The 21,500-nt window shown below is 44.7% G+C and overlaps 1 protein-coding gene across 1 annotated transcript in view; it reads left to right on the top strand.

Moving 5' to 3' along the window:
* Positions 1–13,411: 13,411 nt before the first annotated feature.
* Positions 13,412–21,500, top strand: part of Dchs1 (dachsous cadherin-related 1) — a 34,471-nt gene continuing 26,382 nt past the window's right edge. The window contains exon 1 of the mRNA XM_036190044.1: positions 13,412–13,655. The gene's annotated coding sequence lies outside the window, so the exon portion shown is untranslated. The remainder of the gene's footprint in view (positions 13,656–21,500) is intronic.

The following is a 21,500-nucleotide window of genomic DNA, read 5'->3' as shown; positions in this document are numbered from 1 at the left end:
AAGGTGGATTTGTTATCTTAAAACCAACCAATATATTGTTTACCATATCAAAAAAAAAAAAAAAGACTGAAACCACACCATACAAACAAAAAGAATTTCACAAAATCTGATATTTTTTTAAATTGGGAATAAACGCAAATTTTCTAATCTATTAGGAGGCATGTTTATGCTGGGCATGGTGGCACATGCCATTTATCCCAGCACTTGGGAGGCAGAGGCAGGTAGATCTCTGCAGGTTCTAGGCTAGCTGGTCTACATAGTGACTTCCAGGACAGCCAGGACTACACAGAGAAAAACAAAAAGGAAGTATGTCTGTCTATATCACACCCCTGCCCAGGGCTCAGAGACCATCAAGAAGAGGAGGTGGAAAGATTGTTAAGAGCCAGAGGTCAGGGAGGACTAGAGCAAAACAGTGTCATCTAGACATGATAGGACCAGTGCACTCAGGAATTCACACAGCGATGCTGCCTGTACAGGATCAAGCCAGTCAACATTCTAGCGTGAGGTCACGAGACCTCATCTCTGGGGAGCTTTGGACACTCGATGGCTCCCGGAGGATGGAGAGTCAGTCTTCTTTAAGGGTGTGGCCCCTGGTAGGTCGACCATTCGTCAATGTATAACTCCACACCTAGGAGTGTATGGACACTACAAATTGGACTAAATGATGAGAGAGAGAGAGAGAGAGAGAGAGAGAGAGAGAGAGAGAGAGAGAGAAGAGGAGGAGGAGGAGGAGGAGGAGGAGGAGGAGGAGGAGGAGGAGGGAGAGGGAGAGAAAGGTGAGAGTGGATCTGGGAGGAGGAGGAAAGATAAACACGGTCAAAGAGCACTGGGTGGAATTTTCAAAACATTAATGAAGATATTTATATAGAAGCGTGTCTGAAATAATAGCTATTACTCCTAATGTCAAACTTAATGTTGTAATGTTGAAGGACAGGACACTATCCCCTAAAATCTTGAACAAAAACAAGAATGTTCATCTTTGCTACTTCCATTTAAGATTGTAGTAGACTAAAGGTTCCATTAGGGCAGTTAAGGAAGAAAAATAAAAAATAAATGAAAGATGTCTTCCGCACTTGCAGAAGACCAGCATTCAGTTCTCAGCCCCCTGTAGTGGCTCACAGCTGTCTGTGACTCCAGTCCCAGGAGACCAGTGCCCTCTTCTGACCTTTGCCAGCCAGCACCAGGCATGCATGTGGTGCATATACATGCATACAGGCAAAAAATTCATACACATAAAATAATAAATATTTTAATGAAGAGATAAAACACACTCTATACTTGACATGATCATATGTATTTTAAAAATCCTAAGTGCATACACACACCATAAAAATCAAGGTTATAGCATACCATATTGGTACTTAAAACTTATCTATATATATATAAATCTATTTTATTTCTATACAGAAGTAACTCAAAAAGGAAATTAAACAATTCTACTTGCAATAACATTGATCAATAAACTTATAAAGAAATTTAACAAAAAAAGGAAAAACTTACACAACAAAAACTACAAAGCATTTTTGAGAGAAATTTTAAGAGGACTAAATAAATGGAAAGACATCACATGCTGTGGATTAACAGACTTAGCATGATTAAGATTTCAGTGCCCCTCAAACGGGCTTACAGATTTCATCATCTTCCTATCAAAATCACAGCTGCATGCTTGCACACACAAAATGCCAAACCAAAAAGTCAATTCAGCTGGAAGTCAAGGGACTTGAAAGAACCAAAATATTCCTTTAAAAGAATGAAGTTGGAACTCTCATAATTTCCGATTTGAAAACTTACTGCAGAGTAATAAAAACTATATAATACTATCATAAAAAAACAAGCATTTTTATGGAATAGAACCCAGAGTAGAAAAATAAAATCTTACATTTACTATCAATTTTTTTGATATAGGGAATGTAGTTGACTAGATAAACCAGGCTGACCTTGAACTCACTGAGAATCACCTGCCTCAAGTACTGAAAGTAAAGGCATGTGCCATCACACCTAGCCCACCAATCAATTTTTGACAAATATACAAGAAAATTTAAACAAGTAACTTTGTCAACAAATGGCCCTGGGAGACTGTACTGGCTGGTTTTGTGTGTCAACTTGACACAATATTAAAGTCATCAGAGGAAGAAGCCTCCGTTGAGGAAATGTCTCAATGAGATCCAACAGTAAGGCATTTTCTCATTCAGTGATCATTAGGGAAGGACCCAGCCCATGGTGGGTGGTGCCATCCCTGGGCTGTTGGTCCAGAGTACTATAGGAAGGTGGGCTGAGCCAGCCAGAGGACAAAAGCCAGTAAGCAGCTCCTCTCCATGGCCTCTATTTCAGCTCCTGCTTTTCGGGATCCTACCCTGTTTTGAGTTCCTGCTCTGACTTCCTTCCGTGATTCAGCAATACTGAAGTGTAAGCCTAATAAACCCTTTCTGCCCTAATTTGTTCTTTGGTCATGATATTTCGCCACAGCAATAGAAACCTAAATAAGACAGAGGCCTTGATATCCACATGCAGAAGAATGAAGCTAGATCATGTGTTAGTCAGTTTCATGTTACTGCAGTGAACTACCTGAGATGATTTTATAAAGAGAAACTTTTTCTTTAGCTCACAGTTTGGTAGATTTAACATTCAAACTGCATAATGCAGGTTTGATAAAGAGTATCCCTGATTGTATCAACTCATGGCATGGAGGGCAATAGTAGGGAGCAAGGGTTGGAGCAAAGTGTTTCTTCAACCAGAACAGAGAGAGAAGGGATGAGCAGGTGTCTTAGTTTCCTTTCTGTTGCTGTGATAGGGACCATGACCAAAAGCAACATGGGAAGTAAAGGGCTTATTTCAGCTTTCAATTCATAACCCATCAAGAAGGGAAATTGGGGCAGGAACCTGGAGGCAGGAACTGGAGGAGAAGCCATGGAGGACTGCTGCTTACTGGCTTTCTCTAAATGACTTGCTCTGCCTGCTTTCTTAAACAATCCACTACCACCTGCTCAGATTGGCATTGCCCATAGTGAGCTGAGCCCTCCCACGTCGACCAGTAACCAAGAAAATGTCTCATAGACTTGTCTATAGGTCAGTCTGATAGAGGCCTCTTCTCAGTTGATGTTCCCTCTTCACATAGGACCCTAACTTGTCTCCATCTGATAAAAACCTAAGTAGCACAGCAGGGTTCCACAATCCCCTTTGAAAGTGTGCCCTCAGTGAATTAAAGACTTCTCAGTAGGCTTTGACATCTCAATGATCCTCAGCACCTCCCAATACCATTATCCTAGGAACCAAGCCTTCACATGTGTATCTTTGGGAAACACTAGTTCAAACCATGGCAGGCCCTTACCAAACACCACATATAAACATTAGTTCAAGTAGATCATTCATCTGAATGAAGGAGTTGAAGTTACATCACCTCCTGCAAGGCTCAGGGCACATCAAGGAGGAAGGAGCAGAAGCAATGTAAGAGCCAGGGGGTGGAGAGCAAATTAATAGTCTTTTGGACATAATGTAAACAGATTGCAGCAGTAGATACCTGACCTGCACAATATTTAGGCCCATCAGCATTGTATGTGGTTCCGGAAGGGACCTATGAGGCTCCGCCCCCTCCCTGAAAGTCTAATAGTAGTTAATGGTTGCTAGTGGAAAAGGTGTCATTTTCTTCAGTGGTGTAACCATTGAAAAATTCCCCATGTGCCAGTAAACAGCCTCCCAGCCATACTCATGTAAGCAACCCTAATTAAACTCAGTGGGTCACACCCAAAAGGTGACGTGAACATAGGAAAGGGACTTGGGGAAAGAGGAACTTCAGTGGGAGAGAAAAGGGGAGAGAAGTGAAAAAAGGTAGTAACTAAAGATGGTTATATAGAGGTTTGATGCCGTCAAAGAATAAAAGCGAAACAAACAGCTACAAAATGCTTTTTTAAATTATTAAAACTCTGGGGGGGGGGGGGGGGGGCGGGAAATCACGAAAGTAAATCTTAGTCTTGTATTAGACAACAGTATCTTAGATATGACCTCAAATACTCAAGCAACAAAAGAAAAATTAAACTGAACTTTATCAAATTAAATATTTTTGTGCTTAAATGTACATCATCAAAAACAAAAACAAAAAAAGATAATACACCGAAATGGAATTCTTGCAAATCACATCTGATGGGAAAGTTATATGGAGAATTTTTTTTTTTAATTCTTGGGCTGGAGGTTTAGCCCAGTTGGTGGCATGCTAACATGTAGAAATCCTGAGTTTAGTCCCTCGCGGTTCATTAATCGGGCATGTACATCTGTAATTTTAGTACTTGGGAGATGGCGATAGGAGGACCCTTAAGTTGAGGGTTTTTGTTTCAACAACAAAGAATATAAATAATCCTTACAGCTCAACAATAAAAAATACAACCTAATTTAAAAATGGGCAAATGATTTAAATAGACATGTGCCCTGACAAACTGGTTGCTCATCAGGTAAGAACTGGGGTCCCCACAGGCTCTCTCACCATGAACTAAAAATAAATAAATAAATAATAAATAAATTAAAAAAAAATTCCCTCCTGCTTCCAGTAGGGGGACAAGAAAAGCAATGAATCTGAAATCCACCCAGCTCTCTGTTCTCACAAAGGTCCTGACCTCATGGGAAACTGCTTTAGCAGTGGCTGGTCCACTTGGGTCGTACTGAATCCCAGCCAACATGGAGGAAGAGGGATATCCACTCTTAGTTCTATTTAGCTTCCCTGTCTGTCTAAGCTGTGAGGGTTATGGATGGAACTGATACACAACGGTAACTGTCACAGCCCAGGAACACAGGCTCTCTAAAAGACTGACATGTAATTATCAGACTACAGGGCATTTCCTTGCCCTTCACACACCCTCTTCATATTTTTTAACAGGGCTCCTGTTTAATGGCAGGAATTTAGGATTAAAAGAACTGCCAGCCTTTGACCCTATTTAAGACGGCATCTCTAGGAAAACCCCCACAACGGAGAAGACAAAACAAGGGGGGAAAAGTTTAATCTCATCACCACAGCCACAGAAAAACGTTTCTAAAGTCCTCCTCAAACATGCATTAAAAACCTCACACACACATACAAAAAGGTTACCTTAGTTCCTTATATCGATACACCATGGCTGTTTTAACAAAATTTTACAAGGCATGATAAAAGGTGTTTTTTAAGAATGGTCTAAAAAACATAATCAATAAATATGACACAGATTTTTTAAATTATCAGACTGTGAGCTTTAATAACTAATTATGTGCTAAGGGAGCAAATAAGTAGACAGCATGGAAAAAATATAGATGATATAAGCAGAAAAAAGTAAAATCTTGTCTGGGGAGATGACTCAGTTGGTAAAATGCTTGATGAGCAAGCATGAAGAAATGAGTTCGAATCCTCAATACCCACATGAAAGATGGATAGAGCAGAAAATCCATTTATCAGTGGCTATTACATCTTAAAATGGTTATTCTGAACTAATGAGTCTATAACAGAATGTATATCGCTAATTCCATCCCATTCTCTAGTAAATATTAATTATGCTGTTTACAAACAAGCCCACAGAAATAGAATAAATTTAGTTTTTAGGTCATATCTACACATCTACTAAAATGTTTGTGTATAATTGTGTGCGCACATCCGTGTGTGTGTGTGTGTGTGTGTGTGTGTGTGTGTGTGTGTGTAAACACATCTGTGTGCGAAGGCCAGCAGACGACCTCAGGTGTTGTTCCTTATATACCATCCACTTTCCTTTGATTTTTGAAAGATTTATTTCTTTTTATGTGTATTGATGTTTTGCCCTCTGCACCGTGTGCATGCAGTACGCACAGAGGACAGAAGAGGGAGTCAGATCCCCCAGAACTGAAGTTATAAACCATGTGGGTGCTAGGAGTTGAACCCTGGTCCTTGGCAAGAGCAGCAAGTGCTATTAATTGTTGAGCTATCTCTGCAGCCCTTTGTGTGTATGTGTGTGTGTGTGTGTGTGTGTTGTGTGTGTGTGTATACACTTTTTTTTTTAAGATAGTGTCTCTCACTGGCCTGGAGCTAATCAAGTAGTCTAGGGAGAGTAGCTGGCCAACAAGCCCTAGGGATTCCTCTGCCACCCGAGCACTAGAATTACAAAGAAGCCACCAGACCCAGTTTTTATATATACACATGGGTTCTGGAGATGAAACTTGGGTCCTCATGCTTGCAGGGCAAACATTTCAGTGTGTGAGTTATCTCCCCAGTCCACATCTATTAAAAGTGTACATTCATCTAGCATGGTGGTACATGTCTGTGATTCCAGCACTTGTCAGACTGAGGCAGGGGAATCACAAGTTCAAGCCCAACCTAGGCAACATAACAAGCAGGACTTTATCTCAATATATATATTATTATCTATATTATATATATATATATACAAAGTAATGAAAAAACAAGTTATTGCATTGGAAATATTTTAGAAGAGCCCTCGCCCCAGTGGTTTATAAAATGCTGTACACCTGAGTGATTGCACAACAACTGTGGAGTAAAATACACAAGAAAATCCCATTCCCAAAAGTTATCATTTCAAAGTAAGGAAAAACTTAGAATACACTGAAACTTGGCCAGCTGTAGCAAAATGACTTCAGTAAAACAGCTGCAAATAAATTTTTAAAAAAAACTAAATTAAATTAAACTAAACTTAAAATGACACCAATACTAAGTGGAAATCTTCAAAATTTGCTTAAATAAACCAAAACATACAAATTGTTGTAAATTTTACACATAATTAAGAGAAATAAAATTTTGGTAAATTGAAAAAAATTGGTCATTTTTAACAAACTGGCCACTCTGTGAGCTAAAATTCACAGAACTGGCTATCCTTACTTTCCATCCCAGAGGACAGGAGGTTTCCCCGGTTTCCACAATTAAGCTCTCCACCTGTGTTCTAGATCTCACGTCCTGCTTTCTCTGGCTTTAGCTCTGTGGGAGAGAATCAGGAGCTTCCTTTCTTTGTCCCTAGAGTCTCTATAAGGAGCTTTCAAAGCCTGGAAAACATTCTTACTCTTGAAAGACTTCAACTTAAGCAGTGCTGGGCTTGGGCTGTTTTCCAGTACTGCTCACTTCCTCCAGGCCTGGGCTTCACTGAGACTCTGACGGCTTGTGACTCCTTCTGAAATGTTTTGAATAGGGATGAAGGCACAGATTCTAAGCTAGTGCCTCCTTCTCCCTAAGAAAGAACAAATGAGTAAGACAGGCCATGAGAACTGCCTGCAGCCCTGTTGTTCTGGATACCTGTGCACAAGGCAGGCCTTCTTGTCATCTTTCCTCTCCCATTTGGTCATATCCGCTGATTCTCCTTCTCCCTCAGCTACTTTCCTGACAGCTAGCCCTTTACATCATGGAATCACCCCATGACATGGCCTGTTCTGAGACCTCCATTTCAAGGTGGCAAAGTCTTACTAGACCATTTTTATACCCCTCAGCCTCCACTTCCTGGTAAAAGTCCTGACTTTGCTCCCCATTTCTGCACCTTCCTCCACACCTCCTGAGGTAAAAAGGAAGGACCTGTAGTTCTCCAAGCCTGAGTAATGACAACTACTTCTCAGTCAACTTTTGTGAATCTGACATCTTATTGAACATGCCTCTCCCATCCCTGGTGAGGTCATGAAATGATCTTCTATCTTCATCATTGGAGAATTCAAGGGAGTGAACTCTCGTCTCTCACCAGCATCAACTCCCTGGTCCTTCAGGCCTGTAAGGCCGTGAGTCACCCCTCTTTTAAAAAACTGTTTTGTTCCTTCAAAACTTTCCTCAAGATTTAGAGCATAGTACTTCCCTTATGCCCCATTTCCCACAAAATCCAAACTCTTTCCAGTGAGAGAGACAGATAAACTCCAATGGCCTCAATTTCTGTCTCATCTAATGTCTCCACCTACACACACACACACACACACACACACACACACACACATTATGCCACATACCTTCACTTGTGCACACTTCTGCACCACCCCCATTTTCCCCTTTGGCTTTAAAGTCAAGAACGTCTCTTTTCAGTAAAAAATCAAACTTTCCTTGTTGTCATGAGTGACTCTTTGACCATAATTTTTCAGTCAATCTTCTTTCTGGGATCTGGCAAATACTACTTTAATCCAGTGACCAAGGCAATCAGCAGAGAAAATGTGTTGCTATCAGATACCTTCTGGTAGAATGTAGTAAGAAGGGGCTTTCATCTCTGTGGTATTCTCTCCCCATAGGCTAATCCTAAGAAAAACATTTAAGTTGAGGAAAATTCTACAAAAATATCAAAGCAATTTTTGGAACTGTCAAGGACGTTTAAGAGAGAGAGAGAGAGAGAGAGAGAGAGAGAGAGAGAGAGAGAGAGAGAGAGAAAGAGAGGGAAACTGTCATAGACCAGAGGAAACTGAACATGATGACTATATGCAATGTGGTATTCTAAATTGAATCCTGGGACAGAAAAAAGTCATTAGTGGAAAAACTGGTGAAATCAGAACAAAGTCTGGCGTTCGAGTTAATGACAATGTACCAGTGTTAGCCGATGTTAATTAGAGGAAGTTGGGTGAAGAGTATACAGAAACTCCCAGTACTATGTTTGCAACTTTTCTGTAAGTCTAAAATTACTCCAGAATAAAAAGTTTGTATAAAAAAGTCAGTAAGAGAAAAATGAAGCTGACAAGTAAAATGAAATGAAATGAAAAACATGAACTAGATACAAAGTCTCAGTAACATTTCATTTTCAGGCTCTGGAATCTAGGTTTAGGTACCTTATTTCCTAAGCTAATGCAAACTGGGTTTCTTGAACATGCAATTAACTATTTACAAGAGAAAGGGGGTGCAGGGGGGATACCATTGAAGATCAAATATAAGGACATGCAGGTCAAGCACTCTACCACTGAGACATGCTGCAGCCCAAACCCTTAGTCTTTGAGACAGATCCTCAGCCTAGGCTGACCTCAAACTAATGATCTTCCTGCCTGAACCTCCTTCCTGAGTTCTAGGATTAGAAGCATATGCATCCCATACACAACTAACTTTATGCTCTCATGCACAGTCACTACTGTTTTACCTCCACTCCATCCTTAAATTACAGTGACTTGTCATCTTCACATCCTCTCCTATAATCACTAAGGTCATCAGTTAGCCCAGATTCCTCTATAAGAGAGCTGTCAGATGCATCTTACTGTGGTATTTTTATGCTGTTGACAGTGCTCATTCTAGTAGATGTTTCTTTCCTTGGCTTCTAGTAAAATACATCTCACGGTGCTCTCTTGATTAGTTTTGCTTTGTAGCTCTTCTCAATTTCCTCTATGATTCTTCTTTTGTAACGCATGCCTTAGAGGTGGCCAGACACTCTAACCACTAGTCACTCTAGCTAAGTGAACACTTTAGTTCTCATTGCTCCACCTACCAGCTATATCCTAGTGGCTCTAAATCATGTGCCTTCAGCTCAGATCCTTTCTGGAATATAAAAGTTTATACACTCAGGATGATTTTTTATAGATCCATCCATTTGCCTGCAAACCTCATGATGTCATTGCTTTTCTCTGCTGAGTAGTACTCCATTGTGTATATATACCATATTTTTTTTATCCATTCTTCAGTTGAAGGGCATCTAGGTTGTTTCCAGCTCTGGCTATTACAAACAATGCTGATATGAACATAGCTGAGCAAATGCCCTTGTGGTATGATTGAGGGGAGGGGCTGGGGGGGGAAGGTGGGGGCGGGGACGGGATGGGGGAGGACAGGGGAACCCATGGCTGATGTGTAAAATTAAAACACAAATATAATAAATAACAAAAAAAGTTTATACACTTGCACCTTTTAGATCTTTTCCACTAAATACTTCACAAGTATCTTAAACTCACCATAACAAAATGTATCATGTTACCTCTTCCTAAAACATGTTTCTTTGTTTCCTCATCTTCTTCTCCTAACCATGTGTGTGTGTGTGTGTGTGTGTGTGTGTGTGTGTGTGTGTGTGTGTGTGATATGAATCTAGAAAGGGGATCACTTGCAAGCACCAAGTGTATGCAGATGTTTGCAGAGGCCAGGAAAGGGAGTCAGATCTGCTGAAGGTGTAACTATAGTTCCTATGAGCCATCCAATGTAGGTGCTGGGAACTAAACTCTGGTCCTCTGGAAGAGTAGCAGGTGCTTTTAACCACTAAGCAAGCCACCTCCCAAGGCCCTCTTCTCGACCTTTGAATGTTAGAGATTCTCAGGATCTGTACAAGGCCCTTTCCTGTTTCTAATGTACATACTCTCTTTGAGCAACCTTAATGGGTCCCTTGGCTTCACTCACCTTCTGCCACATTTACCTGTGAGGAAACCAAAACCAAAGGTTAACCCCACATTATCCCATGAGAAAGATTTTTTTTGCCAACCTAAACGTGTCTTCCTTTCTTCTTTCCTTCCATTCTCTCCCTTTTTCCTCTTTCCTTTCTTCTTTCTTTCTTTCCTTTTTCTTTCTTCTTCCTTCTTCATCCCCCCCCCCATTCAATAGGGTTTCATTCTGTAGTCCAGGCTGACCTTAAACTAATATTCCTGCCTAGCCTCCAAGGGCTGTGATTATTAAATGAAAGCAAGAAAGCAAATAGATGTAGATTTTCCAACTTGAAAAATTAACCTTGCTTCCTAAAATTCCTGTCACTCACCTCCTCTGCCCCATCTCTCTTCTTCCCTGAAGACAAGTCCCCCTACACCCCCACAAACCCCAGGGCATGAAAGCTGGCTCAGCAGTTAAAAGCACATAATGCTCTTGCAGAGTTCAGTTCCCAGCACCCATTTCAAGTGGCTCCCAACCACCTGTTAACTACAGCTCTTGCTGTCAGGACAAGACCTGTGAATCTGAATACAGAGGTATCCAATGCCTCTGACCTTCTCAGGCACTGCACTTATACTCAGACACACCCTCAAACACACACAAGTAATTAAAAATAATAAAAGTAAAAATCTTTTTAAAAGAAACTTAATTCCTGTAAAGATGAGGATGAAGGAAAATTCTACACCTATTACCTGACAGACTTAATTATACAAACTTTTAAATTCATATATCAAATAAAATAACATTGATTTGTAAGTGCTGCCTTTCTCCATCCTCTTAAAGTATTGACAATTTTAATACACTTAGCATATTCCTCAAAAGCAGTAACTTCCTCATTGTTAAGGTCACTTTTTTAGTTGTCGTTCACATTTCCCCAGAATAGAAGACCTTCTCTTCAGTCTAAGTGAAGGGTTTGGGGAAGAACACAGCACAGTTTGAATCCACAAATGATGTGGTCATTGGAAACTTTATCCCAGTCACGAGTCTCATTTGCATCACACTTAGGCAGTCAGTTTTTTACATGCATCCTGCAAGAGGAGATTCATAGAGTCACTTGACATACTGCATTTTAAAGTCATGCTTTAAATTGTTAACTTCGTAATTAAAGTATAACATTTATGCAGAAAGGGCAAAAGTCCAGCATTAAGCTCAATGCATTGTCTTAAAGTGAAATATTCATGGAATGTCACTCAGTCAATAAACAGAACATTTTGAGCATCCTAGATGCCACTCCCAAGTACAACATTATGGCTTTTTAAAGCAATCATTAAAAAGTATATTTAGAGTCATCTAACACATGCAGTTGTGAGGTCATACCACCAGGAATAGTTATCATACTGTATTAAATTTCTTTAGCTAGGGATTCTGTGACAAATGACCTCTACAAGAATCCAAAATAAGGCTGTTGAGGACATTTCAGGTTAATAGGTCTTGTCCCGACAGCAGGAGTACTTACCATTTAATGGGCACTTTCTAAGTACTAAGTATGTAGTGCTTTATCTATATTAAATAATTTAATTCTTACACCCAGTTCATAGATGAGAAAACTGAGGCAGAAACAGGTTAACCAACTCTCCCGAAGGCACACAGCTTGAAAATGGCAGTCTGGACCCCGAGCCAGGCAGTCTGGCTCCGGAGTCCACAAGCTTAGTCACCATACCATACTGCCCTATCCAGTGGTTTGTTGTTCAAAATAAAGTAAATGAGAGCAAACCCTGTAATATGAGAGACTTTGCAAGGACTCAAATATAAGGTTACTCCCTCTTTCCTGACAGATGATTTTGGAAAAACAAAAAAGCAAAAACCTCACCCTATATTCAAACTTATACGGTATTTGCAGATGACTCCCAAATATTTATGCCCAGCCCAGACCGCTCTTCCAAACTGCAGATCTACCTACCCAACATGCACTTCAAAGTCAGCAGCCCCAAATCCCAAGTCATCATCTTTCCAAACCAATCCCTTTCAGGAACTCCTGCTCACCACCACCCACCGGGCTGCCCAAGCCTGAAGCACAGATGCCATCGAGGATCTCAGCCTGTCCTCCTACTCTTCCACGATCATACTCTCTCCTTTTGCTTGAGAGGCCCTTTGTTCTCTCTCTTGAGAAGTTCCTGATTTCCCTGTGCCACTTGTATCTGCCAGAAAGACTTTCTCCCCTCGCAACCGCAATTGCTCGAAGTCCTAAGGACCTGAGACAAGGCATCAAAGCTTCCAGGTTGCTTACTATCATCCACTTGACTGACTTCACACACACACACACACACACACACACACACACACACAAACGCCCTCCCAAATTGGTCCCTCTAGACCTTTGTCACCTTCCTACCCCGTTTCTCATTTTACTTTTCTGGGGAATATACTCTCAGACCACCACCAGCCCCTCTATGGTTCAATACCCCTCTGTCTCTAAATTCAAATGTGGGACAGACGAGAAAATAAGGAGTAAGAAGCCAGAGCTGATATGCGGGAAAGGATAACTAGCACAGGGTAGTAAGTGAGTAGCAGAAAAGAATGGGGACATTAAGATGGACGGAAGGGAAGAAGAAAGGACGGGGCGATGAAGGGAAGGGAAAGGTGTGGGGCAAGAGCAGTGATGGACAAAAGAAAGCCCCAGGAAAAGGGATGTGGAGAAAAGGTGCCGAGAAGACCGGCGGCCAGACGGACAGCGTAAGAAAATGGGGAGGATTTGATGGAGGGAGTCTGGAGACAGAAAGCACCGAGCAGAAGGAAGGGAGAAGAGGGCAAAGAAAAGGTGTGAAGGGGGCGAGACAGAACAGGGCAGTGGGGCAGAAGCAGACCGTGGCTGAGTAGGGATGGAAGACGCGACGACCAGTACAGAATGGAGAAAGGAAAGCGGAGGGGATGAAGGGGACCGGACGGGACAAGAGGATCTGGCGCGTTAGTGGCGGGGAGAAGGGACGGCGCGGCTCTGGGGCGGGATCCGGCGCCCGGGGCCTGGGGCCGGGAAGTGGAGGGGCGGAGGGCGGGCGGGAGGCGCGGGGACCGCGGCGGCGCGGGTGGGGGCGGGGGCGGGGGCTCGGCGGAGGGCGGGGGCTCGGGTTACCGCGCGGAGGGAGGGAGGGGAGGGGAGGGGAGGGGGCTCGGGCCGCGGCGGCGCATCTTGCATCCTCCGCGGGGTGGCTGTGCAGGAGGCGGCGCCCCTGCGGCGGTGGCGGACAGAGGGACAGATAGACCGACGGCGGAGCGAGCGCAAACGGACGGCGGGCCGCGCCGAGGGCACTGTGAGCCCGAGCCAAGCAGGGCGGACGATGCGTGGCCCCAGGCCCCGCGCAGGCGGGCGCTGCCCCGGGGGCTGACCGCGGCCGGACGGCGCCCCAGCACCGGGCGAGAGAGCCCGCACCGCGCGGAGGTCAGTGCCCGGCCCGTCCGGCCGCACCCGCGGGGTTGGTCGGCCTCGGCGACTGCGGCGGCAGCGGCGGCGGCGGAGCCGGGGGCTTTGTTCTGAGCCGAGACAATGGGGGGGGGGGGGCCGGGGCCTGCGGGAGAGGGCGAGCGTGAACGTGAGCTTGGAGGCAGGGCCGGGGGGTCTTTGTGTGCGGGTGTCATCGAGTGGGAGTGTGTGGCAGTGCTTGAGTGTGCGCGGGGTGGGGTGGGGGGTGGGGTAGGGGTGAGGTCTGGGCTGTGTGTGTGCAGCGAGTGTGAGTCAGTGAGTGTCCCCGCGCGGGTTGTGTGTGCATGTGCGTGTCACTTGGAGGGGGTGTGGGTCAGAGTGAGCGTGTGTCAGGACTAGCGGGTCCTGGTGAGGGTGTGTGTTTGTGTGTGTTTTACCTGGCTCTATTGGAGCCGTATGTCAGAATGCAGGGATGGGTGTGTGACAGAGACACGAAGACACAGACAAAGAAACTGAGGGGCAGAAGTAGAGAAGCAGGAGAGAGAGGAGGAAGCCTGAAGTAGCGGTGGGTCACCCAAACTGGCGTTCTGAGTACATCCTGGTGCCAGAGCCTGGGAGTTTGTGTCCAGGATGCTTTAATCAGAGTCCTGGTCAGGGGACAGAGAGAGGTCACTGCAAGCCTAGGTCCCACGTGGAGGGGGTGGGGAGAGAGAACTCAAAGGCACAATGAACTCAGTGTGCATGGGCTGGGCCCACAGCCACAGGTCATAGGCCAGAAAAATATTGTCGCTTATGTCAACTCTTCAAATACCCACAGGGGACACAATCATAGCCCTACTCAGCCCCACAGGGACTCAGTCCCAGGCAACATACATTTTCCTGCACTCACAGCCACCAGACATCCTGAAGATGCTCTGAGAGAACCAATTGACACCCACTCTAGGTGTCAAGCCAGAATGTACCTGTGGAAGAAGTTCTTGGTACAGTGTGCATAGGACAGAAATGTTACAGCCAGGATACCTGAGCAGTCATTGTCACAGCCAACTCATACCACGGGAGACAATGGTCCTGCCAACACCTCTCAGACCAATGCACGTCCATTGGAAATACTATCAGGCAACACATCATAGGGATTTTTTTACATATTTCCTCAGCCTGCTCATGTATTACAGGTGTCTCAGAGACCTGGAACTAACAGAAGGCTGTATTGCAACTGCCCTTGCCACACAGCCTCTTGTACGACGTCTAGGAGACAGTTGTGGACCGTGCGTCCACATTGCAAGAAGAACTGTGAGTTTTGTTACTGCAAAGAAGCCCTTTAACTTCTAAGGCTCACACAATTGCTCTTCGTCCTCAGACCTCCAGAACTTCTGCTCCCTGGGCACTGAGAGCTGGACTGGTTTTTCCCTGACCCACATCCTACCCAGGCCCTAGGTGTCTCCCAAAATGCCAGCTTCACAGCTTCTTTACCTCCTTGTGCTCCTGGCACCTGCTCTCCTCCCAGGGCCACTCTGTTTGAACTGCTGGGTCCCATGGCTAAACTCCTACATTCCTCACTGCACATAATACCCACCTCTCCACGGCTTTCAGACACCTTTTCTCCCGTTTTACCCTTTAACCCCATGGTTCTCAACCTCCCTAACGCTGTGACCCTTTACCAGTTCCTCAGGTTGTGGTGACCCCCAAGCATAAAATCATTTCCGTTGCTACTTCATAACTGTAATTTCAACACTGTTATGAATCACATTGGAAATGTCTGTGTTTTTCAACGGTCTTAGGTGACCCCTGTGAAGCCCACCTGTCGAGAACTGCAACTTTAACAAAATATGACCTTATGTCCTTGACCTCTTGCCCTTGAACTCTTATTTCCTAATCCACTCCTACTTGGCTTTTGCTCTCCGTCAAGCTCATTGGCAGAACCATCCCTTCAAATTCTCCTTGATACTCTGTTCCACTGTCTTTGAGCCTTCTCACATGTAAATTATCAACCCTATCTAGAATGGTTTCTCAGCTACACTAAGTGGCATATTTAGAAATTCTGGTTTCTGTAAATACCCACGTAGGACCTTCTATAAAGAAATTTTTTTTTTCACACACCCAAATCATTCATCTCATTGTTTTCAATAGCCTACTGGCTCATTTAGCAAATACATACAAAATATCTACTCTGCCAGGCATTGTAGTAGAGTGGGCTTTTTCAAAAGTAAACAAAATGGGCATGCTCCTTAACCTCAGGAGCTTACACACTCCGGGTTGGGGGTTGTCATAACATAGCAGTGCTCATCAAGGAAGCATAGCCAGCATAGAATGTCCAGAAGAGGCTTTCTGGAAGAAGCCTTAAAACTGGAGAATTAGTCAGGAGTCAATCAAGGAAAGGAGAAGTGGAAATGGGTGGAGAATATTCCAAGCCAAGAAAATGGCATTTAAAAGTCCGTGTATCTTGTGTCTGAGAGATAGAGCAAGTCAGTGATTGTGGCACTTACAGCAAGAAGTGAAGAGAGAGATGGGAGTGTCCGGAGGAAGCTGAGATCATTCAGGGTCTTCATGGCCACAGGAAGCTCATTTTGACCCCAGAATAATGGAAAGCCATCAAATCATTTGAAACTGTGGAGTGATGTAGCCAGCTTTGTTTTAGAAACACTACTCCAGCAGGTCTGTGGTGACTGGGGGAGGCGCCTGAGAATAGACATGAGGTATTGCAGAAACCCAGGAAGGGGGTCAGGCTGGCCTGCACTGGAGGAGTGGCAGGAGACAGGGGCTGTTCTTTAAACAGTGGGGTCAGCAAGCTGACAAAGTGGATGTGCGTGTTGGAAGAGAGGAAGGACTGACGGGTGGAAATCTTGGTTTGCTCACTCACTGAAGAAACTAAAGTTTGAATTCTACCTTTTCACACCTCACTGACATCCTCTTGAATCCTTTATCCTTCGTTCCCTAATAATGAGTAGGTAGGTGTCTCTTCTACTTAAGACCAACTCTCCCACCTTTATTTAGGATACCATCCCTCACTCCTCCATGGGGATTTAACTTGACTGATTATTTGTCTTTCCCATGTCTCTGATTTCATCCTTGCTCTTATTCCTCCTGGGGACACTGTCAGAATTCTGCCTGTGTCCTCCTTTAACCCTGTAATGCCCCGTACGTAAGAGGCTTCGTCAGTTTACCTTACCGTCAGGTTTTGTGAGAGACTCTTCTGCATCTAAGTTGTGCTCACTTCATTTACCCCTCCCACAATGTCCCACTCTTCCCCCTAAGAGAAAGTGACCTCTCTCCTGCCAAATCAAGGAGATTTTTTTCGAAAGTCTTCAGCTGCTTGACCTCTTGGCAGGAGCTGACATAGTTGAGCTTTCTTCCCTCTCTGAGCTGTTTTTGATTTTGGCTTCTGAGTCACTGCTTTATTCTCTTAACTCGAAACGAGAACCGATATGCTAGCCAGGCTGCTAGGTGATGAGAATACAATGGTAGAATCACCGTTTCTACCCTCAACAGGGTGGGGTGACACTTTAATGCAGTGAGACAGGCAAAAAGCAAATGATGGCGGTGTAGTGGGATCTGTGCATCTCTCACAGAACTCCTCCTGGCTGTCCTGGGTCACCTTTGAAGTCCTTTGCATGGCCCCTAGGTGCTGCTGTTCCTTAAGGTTCTGGCTTGGATCTGATTCTCTCAGGGACATGAGCCTCTGATGACCTATCTCACGAGTTTGCGTGGTTTTAGCTGTCATATAGACTGATGAGTCCCAAATACCTCTCCTCTGAGCTGTGACCTTCAGGTACCTGAGACATACTTGATCTTAATGTATAGCTCACAGACCCCTTACCATATACAAATTTGAGTTTATCATACCTTCCCCAAATCACAGTCTTTGCACCCAGACATTATCTGTAACCACCCCTTTCTCCATGGACTGTAAGACCAGGAACCTGTTGATTCTGCCTCCTTTCCAGCAGAGTCTGCCATCTCATCCCGTTTCCTCCAGCACCTCTGTGCTTGCCCTTGCCTCACAGCCTTTCTTTCCATCTGAACTTTTGTAAGCACCTCCTAATGGGTCTATACTTCCCTTCTCTCTTCCAATCTGTGCCTCTCATTGCAGCAAGAAAAAGGACTCGAATAAAAATGCAAACCCAGCCATTTTGCTGTGCTTTAGTGTTTCTGTTTCCTTTGCAGGAAATCCCAACTTTTAAATAAGGTTTATGAATCATAATCGGCTCTCCCCACAACCTCTTTAGCTCATTGCCTGGCCTGTTTCTCTTAGTGCTCACATTTTGAGCTCAAGTGATTTGAGTTCCTTGTAGTTCCCAACAGAGAGTACATCCTTCCATGACCCTGACCTTTGCACACCCTGCTTTACTACTTCAAAGGCCCTTCATTCCTTCCTTCTGGTTAGTCCCTTCTCACTCTCAGATATGGCCCAAATACAACTGTCTCGGACTCTACCAGGGGCTCCTTTTATTTCTCCTTTGTCTCTGCCTTATCCTTATTCTGTTTCTCCAACAAAGCTGCTTGCTGTCAAGGTTGCATGTTAGGCATCTTTGTGACCCTTGGTTCCATACACAGGCTTGACAATGAGCAAACAAATGAATACACAAGCCCATCTCTTACTTTCTCACTGTTGAAGACACCTCAGCTACCCACACAATGGGAGGCATTTCACACGGTCCCTTACCTTTCTGGAGACAGTTTCCCTACCTCCCCACAGGTATCCTTTCTTACCACAGGATCTCTCCTGCATCCTCCCTGCCTCCCCTGCCCCCAATTTCTCTTTTTCTGGATCCTTTTCCTCCACTTCATTTCTTTCATTTACTCAGCAGATATTTAAGAAGCATTGGGAGTTAGCAAACCTGTGTCCATGGAGACCCTTGTCTGTAAGCTATGACCTATATTAGTTGATTTCTCATTGCTGTGACAGAATAACACGACAAAAGGAATTTGTGAGAAAGGAAAGGTTTATTGTGGCTTACAGTTTGAGGGCATGGTCCATCATGGTGCGGGAGGCATGAGAGCAGGAACATGAGGTGGCTGGTCACATTGCACCCACAGTCAGGAAGAAGACAAGGAGAGGGGAGGGGGAGAGGGAGAGGACAGGGAGGAGGTGTGCTGGTGCTTCTCTTAGTTTCTTCTTTCTACTCTCTCTGGTACCCAAACCTATAGATTGTGATGGCAACCCACCTTTGGGTGGGGGCTCCCACCTCAGTTCCACCTCTTTGGAAACACCTTTGAAGACAGACCAGAGGTTTGCTTTGTAAGTGCTTCCAAATCTAGTCAAGTTGGCAATGAAGATTAACCATCACACCTATCCTCAGACCACCAGGCGCTACAGGCCTCATCTTCCTCCACTCTGCCAGACCCCTTCCATAGGGGATGCCTTAGGCTGTTCCCTCCTCCAGTGCCTGCCCACCCTGAGCTCAACTCCTGGCATTCCAGTCCCTGCTCCTTCCTGTCCCAGGTTCCCTGATTCCTGTACTCTCCTCCTTGCCCAGGTCTTGCCTGTCAGTGGCAAAAGCAACCAGCCTGGACTCTCCCCTCTCTGGTGCTGGAACCTGTTAGCAGAAGCCTCTCCCAGAAGTTCCGGATGCTAGAGTCCAGTTTCTCATCAGTGTTCTGCTACCTTTCTGTTCCAGTGTCCACAGTCGCCTGTGTAACTCTCTGAGGCCAGGGCATTTTCAACTACTTCAACAGGCTTCCAGTTCCCTGTGTTCCCTGGTAAAAAAAACTAACTGCCTCCCCCTCTGCCAACTCTCAACTCAGTAGAATGAACTTGTTATCTCCCAGAGCCTAGAACTTGGCTTCCTTGTGACTGTTCAGGAAGGAAGAAGAGGAGGAACAAGGGAAAAGAAAGGGAAACAGCTGTATCTCAGGCCTTCTAATGGGTGACTAAACTTCTTGGGGCTTCATTTTCTCAGTTGAAAATGAGAGTAACGACATCCACTTGAAGTTGTTTGGAAGGTTCAGGAAGAAAATTGCTAAGTTTTCAGCTACTAACTTAGTTAATTGTGTTTCACTTTTTCCCATATTGGCTCTTGACCACAGGACCTTGTAAAATGATTTTGCATCTAACATCTAGATTCTCATACTGTGCTTCCCTGCCCTCAACCTATCTTCTGAGTTTCTGTCTCCACCTTTTCTACCTTCTCTAACTTCATTAGTCTCTACAACTTGGACTATGATGGTTGGAGTCCAGCTCAGGAGGGTCAGTTCACGGGTCTCCCTACCTTTGAGCACTATGGACACAGACACTTGATCTGTCTGAGCTACGGCTCTGTCTCTGGCGTTTAGTGAGTTTGGCACATGGTAGGCCTTAAATCTTTGCTGACTACATCTCTTCATGAATCGCATCACATGCATGCCCTGTATCTTCTCCTTCCTTCCCTATTTTTTTTCCATTCCTAGAGGCCTCAGGTGGCCAGGTTCCTTCTTCACTCTTACTGCGAGAGCCCACGCCCATGTGCCTCTGTACCCCGGGTGTTGGTTTCCTAATTACTGATCTCTTCATCTGTTGGCCCACTCTCTGAGCACGGTGCCAGATTGATTCTCCTGGACGTTGGCCATTCTCTTTCCCTGCTGTGTGCCTAACCTGCTATACAAGCCTCTATCTTGGCTTTCCAAGCCCTCCACCAAAGAGGCAACTGGGCTAGCAAAAGCTTTGGTGTCCATCAAATCTGCCTTCTAGATGTCTCTGTGCTCCCATATCCCAGCCCCGGATTCCTCATCTGTGGAAGAACACCGATCCCATAGTTTGATGTATGCTTTGCACTACAGTACCAGTAAGCATTATAGTTGAGCCTTAAGGCTAAGAGTTTGAATTATTTCATTTAACTCACATCAGCCAATTGAGATAGGCACTTTGATGCACATATTACAGAGGAGGAAATGAAGGCTTACAGAGATTTTCCAGGCAACATGGCTTAACCTTATCATCTTAGCACCCAGGAGGCTGAGGCAGGAAGATCAGGAGTTCAGAGTCAACAAGGGCTGCATAGTGAGTTCAAGGTCAGCCTGGGCCATAGGAGACCCTGTCTGAAAAAGAGAAGAAAGGTCAATAAGTAACTTTCCCACTGTGTGGCTGGAGTCTGTGCGGCTCTCCCACCCTGCCACCTGTGGCACACTTAGTGTAGGAATACAGTAAGCATGCACTAATGGGTTCATCCATGCTGAGTCTAATATGGTTTGTGCCTGGTTATGAGTGAGTGCATTTTCTCTGGTTTCCCACTACAGGAGCCTTGCCCCCTTACCACTCCCCTGATGCTAATCTTTCCAATCCCATCAGTGGCCTCCTTATCGCTGCATCCAAAGGCTGCTTCTCAGCCTATCAACCTCATGTGAACACTTGATGGCATTGGGCATGGTTGATCTTTCCTTCCTTTTGAAGTTTCCTCCTTCACTTCTGAGATGCCTCACTTCCTGCCTCCAGGAAGAAGGAAGGTCTCAGCTTCCCTTTCTTTGTGACTATTTACAGAGCTCAGGCCTAGATTCTTCTCACTCTTTACACCCTATCAGATGGGCATCTCCACACCCACAGTTCTCAGTTACTCTGCAATCTGTCCATCCATATTTCTAAGCCAAGCCTTTCCTAAAGCCAGGCCTGAAGATCCAGTTGTGCCTGGGACATCTCCACGTGGTGATCCCAACAACTCCTCCCCAAGTGCTTTCTGTCTTCAGTATCTTAATAAGGACCACTTTGACATCTTGGTGAGAACCCTAGGAGAGGGTCAAGCTTCTCCATTCCTTCACCCTTCCTGCAGAGTCCTCAGCCAAGTCCTGTCCACCTCACCTCCTCCCATCTCCCACTCTGTGTCCTTCTAGGGCCCTCACCACTAACCTGTGTTATTGAAGACCCCTCGTACCTACTCTCTGCTTTTCACCATCCTA

This window comes from Onychomys torridus, chromosome 1, assembly GCF_903995425.1.
Source record: "Onychomys torridus chromosome 1, mOncTor1.1, whole genome shotgun sequence".
In the NCBI taxonomy this organism is placed as follows: Eukaryota; Metazoa; Chordata; class Mammalia; order Rodentia; family Cricetidae; genus Onychomys; species Onychomys torridus.
Note: the sequence above shows the minus strand (reverse complement) of the source record. Positions and strands in the feature narration are given on the sequence as shown.